The sequence below is a fragment of the Musca autumnalis genome, unplaced genomic scaffold (assembly GCF_047663935.1).
Source record: "Musca autumnalis isolate F117 unplaced genomic scaffold, ASM4766393v1 scaffold_4, whole genome shotgun sequence".
NCBI lineage: Eukaryota > Metazoa > Arthropoda > Insecta > Diptera > Muscidae > Musca > Musca autumnalis.
This window is the reverse complement of record NW_027411977.1, coordinates 220,445,202-220,452,023: the sequence shown is the minus strand read 5'-3', so window position 1 is coordinate 220,452,023 and position 6,822 is coordinate 220,445,202.

The window sequence follows — 6,822 nt, the reverse complement described above, 5'->3', positions numbered from 1 at the left end:
TCTGGCATTCCATTATATTTTATCGTAGTCGGGGCAGCAAAGCGCACCGGGTTCAGCTAGTTTAATTTATAAGAGGCCTTCTGCAAAATTTTAGTAAACAAATTGTGATAAAGAATTTTAATATTTCGATATGTTGCAAACGGAATAATAAATGTACCCTCTGTAATATGGTGGAAAATATAGAAAAACAATTTTTTGTTTAAAAATAAATAAAATATATATTAAACATGTTGTTTATGCAAAAAAGACCTAGGACTGCTCTATTTGGATAGAAGGCAAACAGAAATTTGTAATACCCACTGAAGTTCTTCTTTCTATAAACTATTAAATATTTTTATCTGTTGAATATCATAGTACGAGTATAACAGTATGTATTTATATTTGCAACAATAAAGTAAAGTTTTGCTTTCAGGTTCTATTTTTCTTGCCATTATTCTCCACCCACAAATAAACATGCAAAAGATAACAAATTGGTTTGCCAATTAAGAACTGGGAATCTTTATTTACGAATTCTATCCAAATAAAGTAAATTTCATGTCTTCCAGAAAGGACATATTGTTGATAATTTATTAAGCTTAAACATTGACAGGATATTCGTTTCTGTAATTCTATTTCCTCTTATAGTATGCAATCAATTTTGCATATACTCCGGGCCAGGAGTATCTTTACACCAATCTTGCAGAGTTATTTGTCTTTTATTTGGAGACTTGTCATATTGGGGTTTATGGTAGCACAAACAAATAAATACATGTTTTACTGTGGCTTATTAGATTACAAGATTGCAACCAAAATACCTCAAGGATCTTTCGAGTATATTCTTTTTTTTCGGTAAATTGCACCCATAGCTTTTTGTGTGTGCATGAAATCTGTCCAGTTTATCATCTTCAGTCCTTGTGTGTATGTAAAAATGTAGGTGTGTGATTGTAGTTTTTCCCTTTAGTGTTGAAAGCGAAAGCATATTCCTTTTTAACACTTTGCCCCTATCTTATCCTTAGTTTTTTGTGAGTTTGATTTTTTGCTTTGAAGTGTTTTTGTTTTGCTAGGATCTCTTTTCAGATTTCTTGTCTGTTTGCGTATACATGTGTATGTTTATGCATATATGAGTTCTCTGTGTTTGCGAAAGCGTAAATGTTTACTAACATATGCGGAAACATACACCAGCTGAGGTTAGAACTACAAATATCCTTCTCTGATAGAGTATCAAAAGGAAAGGAAAAGGAAAGAAAGAATGGTTGAATCTAGTCACAGGGTCACAAATATATTAGGGTGACCAACATATTTTATGAAGATTATTAAAATAATTGCAATCAAATTGGAAGTTCTTTGATTTATTTAGAATATTAAGAAATATAGAATATGTGGTAAAAGAATTTCGTTGATTGGAATAAAATTGACTAAGATAGGAGTGTTAAATTGAAAGAATCCGTTGTGTTTTCTATGGACCAATTTTTGTGTGGAATTATCAAAGTCTTGTTTTTAACAGAAGGATTTTTTGACCTATCGATTTTAAAAATTATTCTAGGTAGTTCTACCATAATATCCCTTACTACTAATTCCATATATTCTTTGTAACTACTGTTACCATGAAATACACTTTATTGTAGTTACGTTCCGGCAAATATCCCAAGGGCTAAATATCTTCTTTAGCAGAATATGTAGCCGCATTGGACTGTTATTTTCAAATATCCACATGTGGATGATTTCATATAGTGCAAGCAAGGAATAGGAGACATTGAAGAGGGTTTTGGAAATGCAGACAATATTAACAAAGACTTACGCTACTACTCAGCTCGTTTTCCAAGCAAAGCATTGTGTGTTATGGTGGCAAGTTCTCGAGGCAATGAAGGTGGAAATAAGAGGAAAAATTGTCAATGTTCTCTCCCACCAACAAATGGATTGCATTGACCATTTCATTAATCTTTGCAAAGTTTATATTTTGTGTGACATGGGCAAACATGGGCGGCAGGTTGATGTTTGCTAAAACTAATGGCAAAATGGTGATGGAGTAGACGTGGGGGCGAGTAAAATTATTGTATGGGTGTAAATTTCGCCTGCATTGTAAATTGCATGGTGGCCTTTTGCCATCACCAATTTGGCAACATAAGTGTGGGTGTATTGCTTAATTCGTAAATTAACCTCAGTTACAAGATTAATTTTCCAAATGGCCGCTTGGTAATGCCATAGATCGAAGTTTGTAGATAGATGGATGAACTGGGTATAAAGTTATTTGTTGGTGGGCTTCTTAGTTGGGCTTCGCTGTGGGTGTTTGTCTGTATTGCTTAAAGTATTGTTAATTTTATAATAGTTGACATTACCGGAAATTACTGTGATTTTGCCAAATATTTTGATAGTGCATGGAGAAAAGTTGGTAGAAATTAGAACGTGGGAAAATGATGTTTTCTCCGTAGGTTATGGTCACAATAATATAATTTCATAATAGTATATAACTACCATAACATTTGTTGGGTGAGGAATCCGCCTCGCTAATTGTTTAACAAAAAAAATTCAAATCATTTAATCCAATATTTCTTATATTAAAATTCACATAAACAATTAAGCTTTAGTATTCATTTCAAAAGGTTCTGGTTAAATCTTTATAGTCAACTTGATTTTTTTGGTCATGTGGGTTAGGCCGTTTTGGCGCTGAGCGCCTCAATTGTTCCCAAACTACCTCGCATTGAGTAAATTTTGTCTCTGGGCTGCATTGGTTTTGGTTCTATAAATCTGAGAGGTGGAAGTTGTGTATTGATGCTAATGTGTGTTTGTAGAAGTAAAGTGAAAATAAACAATCGCCCATATTTATCACAACCTATTGTAACTCAGATACGATTTACATAATGTTTCTGTCAATATTTGCTTTTTACAAATGCTTTTCTAGATCCGGTAGCGGGGTATCTATTCAGTTTTGTAGCTAGATACCACAACAATAATGTATTTGACTGCATGTCCTTTCAAAATTGTAAATTAAAATCAACCACACGCACCGCTACCAACAGCAGTAACATCACCACTATCATCATAATGTTCTGCAGACAGAAACATTACCATCCGTCCTCCTGTTTTACCAACTGGTCATTGCGGCAGAAAAAAAACATTTTGTGATTTTTTTATTGAAAGTCTAGCATTGAATTTTGCCAATGTTTTTTTATCGTTCCTCCCGTGAGCAAGAGGATGGTGGTTGGCAAAGAGGATACCAATATGCAGTAGAAAATAAATCCACAATTATTAGTAACCTTTTGAGAGCATTTCGAACATCAAATATATGCGACACAAAAGAGCAACAATATTGCCATCATTCAGTTCACAGAGAATATGGACATTCCTATTGTCTATCAACTGCCAAGCAGAGGATCCTTGAATCCTTTTATGTCAATAAACACTTGAAAACATATATTGACCTAGAATAGATACTAAAAACAAAATTGATAAAATATATGAAATATGAACAACATTTATGTATAAGGCAAAGAGTAGAGGTCAATATTAATAGAAGGCCTTTATAATGCAGGTTTTTCGAGGAAGCCTTAAAAACGACGAAGACCGTACAAGCAAAATTTGAAAAAATGTCCATTCGTCAAATGATCTTAGGAGGTCATGTGTCTGTCAACAAAACTTCTGTCTATAAATACCTAATAGAGCCCTTAAAAGGACTTCTGTCTATAGAAGACATTCTAAAGGTGTTCTGCCTATAAAACACTTTTGAAAGATTTGTTGGCTTTTGAAGGCCTTTACAAGGTCTTCTGTCTCTAGAAGTCCTATAAAAGTTCCTCTGTCTATAGAAGGCTTTTCGTTTTTAGAAGACCTTTGAAAGTTCTTCTGTCTATAGAAGACCTTTAGAAGGCCCTCTGACTATGGAAGATCTTTAGAACGCCTACTGTCTATAGAAGACCTATAAACGATTTTCTATGAATGGAAGACCTTAAAAATATCCTCTGTTTATAGAAGACTTTAAAATGGTCTTCTGTAGAAAACCTCTCTGTGGAAAACCCTTAAAAGGTATTCTGTCTATAGTAGACCAAAGGCCTACGCACAGTGCAAAGTATGAGCACTTTAGCGGAACTTTACTAATAACTTTTAAAGGAAAAGGTATAGATTCCTAAAATTTTGCAAAAATGTTTCTTATATTAGTGAAGAGTGTGGGACTCAAATTGGGCCCCATAGATCCGCGGTTTCCTGTAGCGGTCATGTAACTGTGGCTGCCGTGTTTACGTTTTACATTCATTTTTCAATCGATTTTGATGCAAATTGGTATATTGAGTTTTCAGCGGATAGAAAGCTTATGTACATAATATTTTCAATATAGGTTCGCGTTTTGGAATAGCCCTACATGCCGGGTTCCCTCATACTGGGTATTTTAAAGGTTAAAGACAAAAATTGCAGCCGATTTTGATGCAAATGTAAATTTTAAGATGTTAGCGAATAAAAAACCTCCTCACACAAAAGCTGTCAACATAGGTCCACTTCTGGGTGAAGCCCCACAACCCTACACATCTATTAAGGAGTAAAATGTCAATTTTTTGGTTTTCATTTGTATCTATAATGTTTATTGGTCCATTCAGCAGGTCTGTACCATTAATTGTGTTAATAATATCTTTCAGATCAAGTTCAGGTCTGCACTGCATTACAAATTTTGGAACGTATTTTGGTATTTGTACCGCAGCATCTAAAAATGTTGTACTATATGTAAATCACCAACATTTAGAGGTCTAAACTATCAAAAATTGCGAGAGGTTTCTTAATTTTATAGAAATTATCATTGTTAGAATTAGTGAGTCCATTTCTTCAAAACACAGTCAACAATGGCGTTCATTGTCACGTTTACCTTCCACTTTTGGAAAATGCAACTGAATTAAATTCCCGAAGTCTTTTTAGAAAATCTTGAATATCTCCAAGGACCGCGCGATACCGCACCAGTTTTATAGCTTTGTGAACAGAGGAGAGTCCAATCTTTCAGATTTATATATCTTAACACGTGAATGTACGTAATTCACTTTTGAAATGACCACGGAAAATAAAAAATTACAATTTTGAAAACTTCAAAAAATCACTTCTTTCCGACTAAAATAGCACGAAAACAATAAGGGGTTTTTGCATTTTTTTAAAGTGTAAAATATCATAATTATTTTGTAAAATATTAAGAAAAATAAATCATTTTTTTAATGAATCAAAAATACATTTCTTACAAAAAAATTATTAAACAAAAGTGCAACTTCACTTGCATTTTTTAGCCGTTTCGTGGAGTAAATCGGCAAACTGAGTATGGACCATTTGTAGTGGGGTACTTAGCTAACGAATTCAATAAAAGTTTAATTAAGTTCATTTATTTGAAAATCCCTTAAAGTTCCACTAACTCCCCAAATTTCGCAGTGTGCTACGGTTTGAAGGCGACACTCAAAGGTCTTCGGCTCTATAAGAGGTTTTATGTCTCTGACTACGAAAGACCTTCTCCTGCACATAGAACACCTTCAGAAGGTCTCAAGTCTTGAGAAGACCACCCAAAGGCCCTATGCCTATAGTAGACTTTCTACAAAAGACCTTCAAAAGATCTTCGGTCCATAGAAAACCTTCAAATGCTATTTTATTTATAGATGAACTTTAAAAGGTCTTCTGTCCATAGAAGACTTTTAAATGGTATTCGGTCTACAGATGACCTTTAAAAGGTTATTTGCCTATAGAAGACTTTCACAAGGTCTTCTGTGAAAGTTCATCTCGACCTTTTGTCTAAAGGCGACCCTAAAAGGCCTTCTGTCTACAGACGACCTTGAAATTATTCTGTCTATATAACATCTTTAAAATGTGTCCCGTTTATAGGAGACCTTTATCTCTGTGGTAGAAGGTCTTTAAAAAGGTCTTCTGCCTATAAAAAACAATTAATTGATCTTCTGTCTATAAAAGACCTTAAAAAGCTCTTCTGTCTGTAGAAGACCTTCAAAAGGTCTTCTGCCTATGTAAGTTTAAATCGTCTTTTGAAGGTGTTCTGTTTATAGAAGAACTTTAAATGATCTTCTGTTCATAGATCTTAAATGGTCTTCTGTTTTCTATGTATATATGTATATAAGAACTTCCATGCTGCGCCTGAACCAACTTTAAATGGAAGGTGCTTACACCTGGAAAATTGTTGTGGATTCTGAAATTACAATGTTTATGTATGAGAAAATTCGAAAAAAATCGCCGGAGAACTTTTTAAATAAATTGCGATCAAAGTTCACGCTTTTGCGTTTTTTTAGGTTTTCACGATTTTACTTGGAAACTGCAAGTCGTATCGAAATGGGATTGCAGAGAATGTTGTATCAGTGAAAATTCTTTACAAGATTGGCTTTTATGATATTTTCGTAGATTTTACCATTTTTAAGATATAGAAGTTCAAATTGGGACAATGCACTGACTTTATCGCCTCCTTATAAAATAATGTCATGCACGGTGCGCCTTAACTAACTTTAAATGAAAACCGCTTACACCAGACGAGAAAAATCCAAAAACAAGGAAAAATCGATGGTGGGATTTTTAAATTAATAAGTCATTTAAAGTAAGATAAGGCGCTAATCCCATTTCGATACGACTTGCGGTTTCCATGCAAATTCATAAAACCTAAAAACCCGATTTATTTAAAAAGCTTTGCGGCGATATTTTTTCGTTTTTTGATTTTTCTAATCTATGAGCATTGTGGTTTCACAATCGGCAAAAACTTCCCAGGTGAAAGCACCTTCCATTTAAAGTTGGTTCAGGCTCACCGTACTTCACAATGTCTTTTGCCTATCGAACACCTTAAAAAAGTATTCTGTTTACATTAGACCTTTAAATGGTATTCTGCCTAAAGGAAGA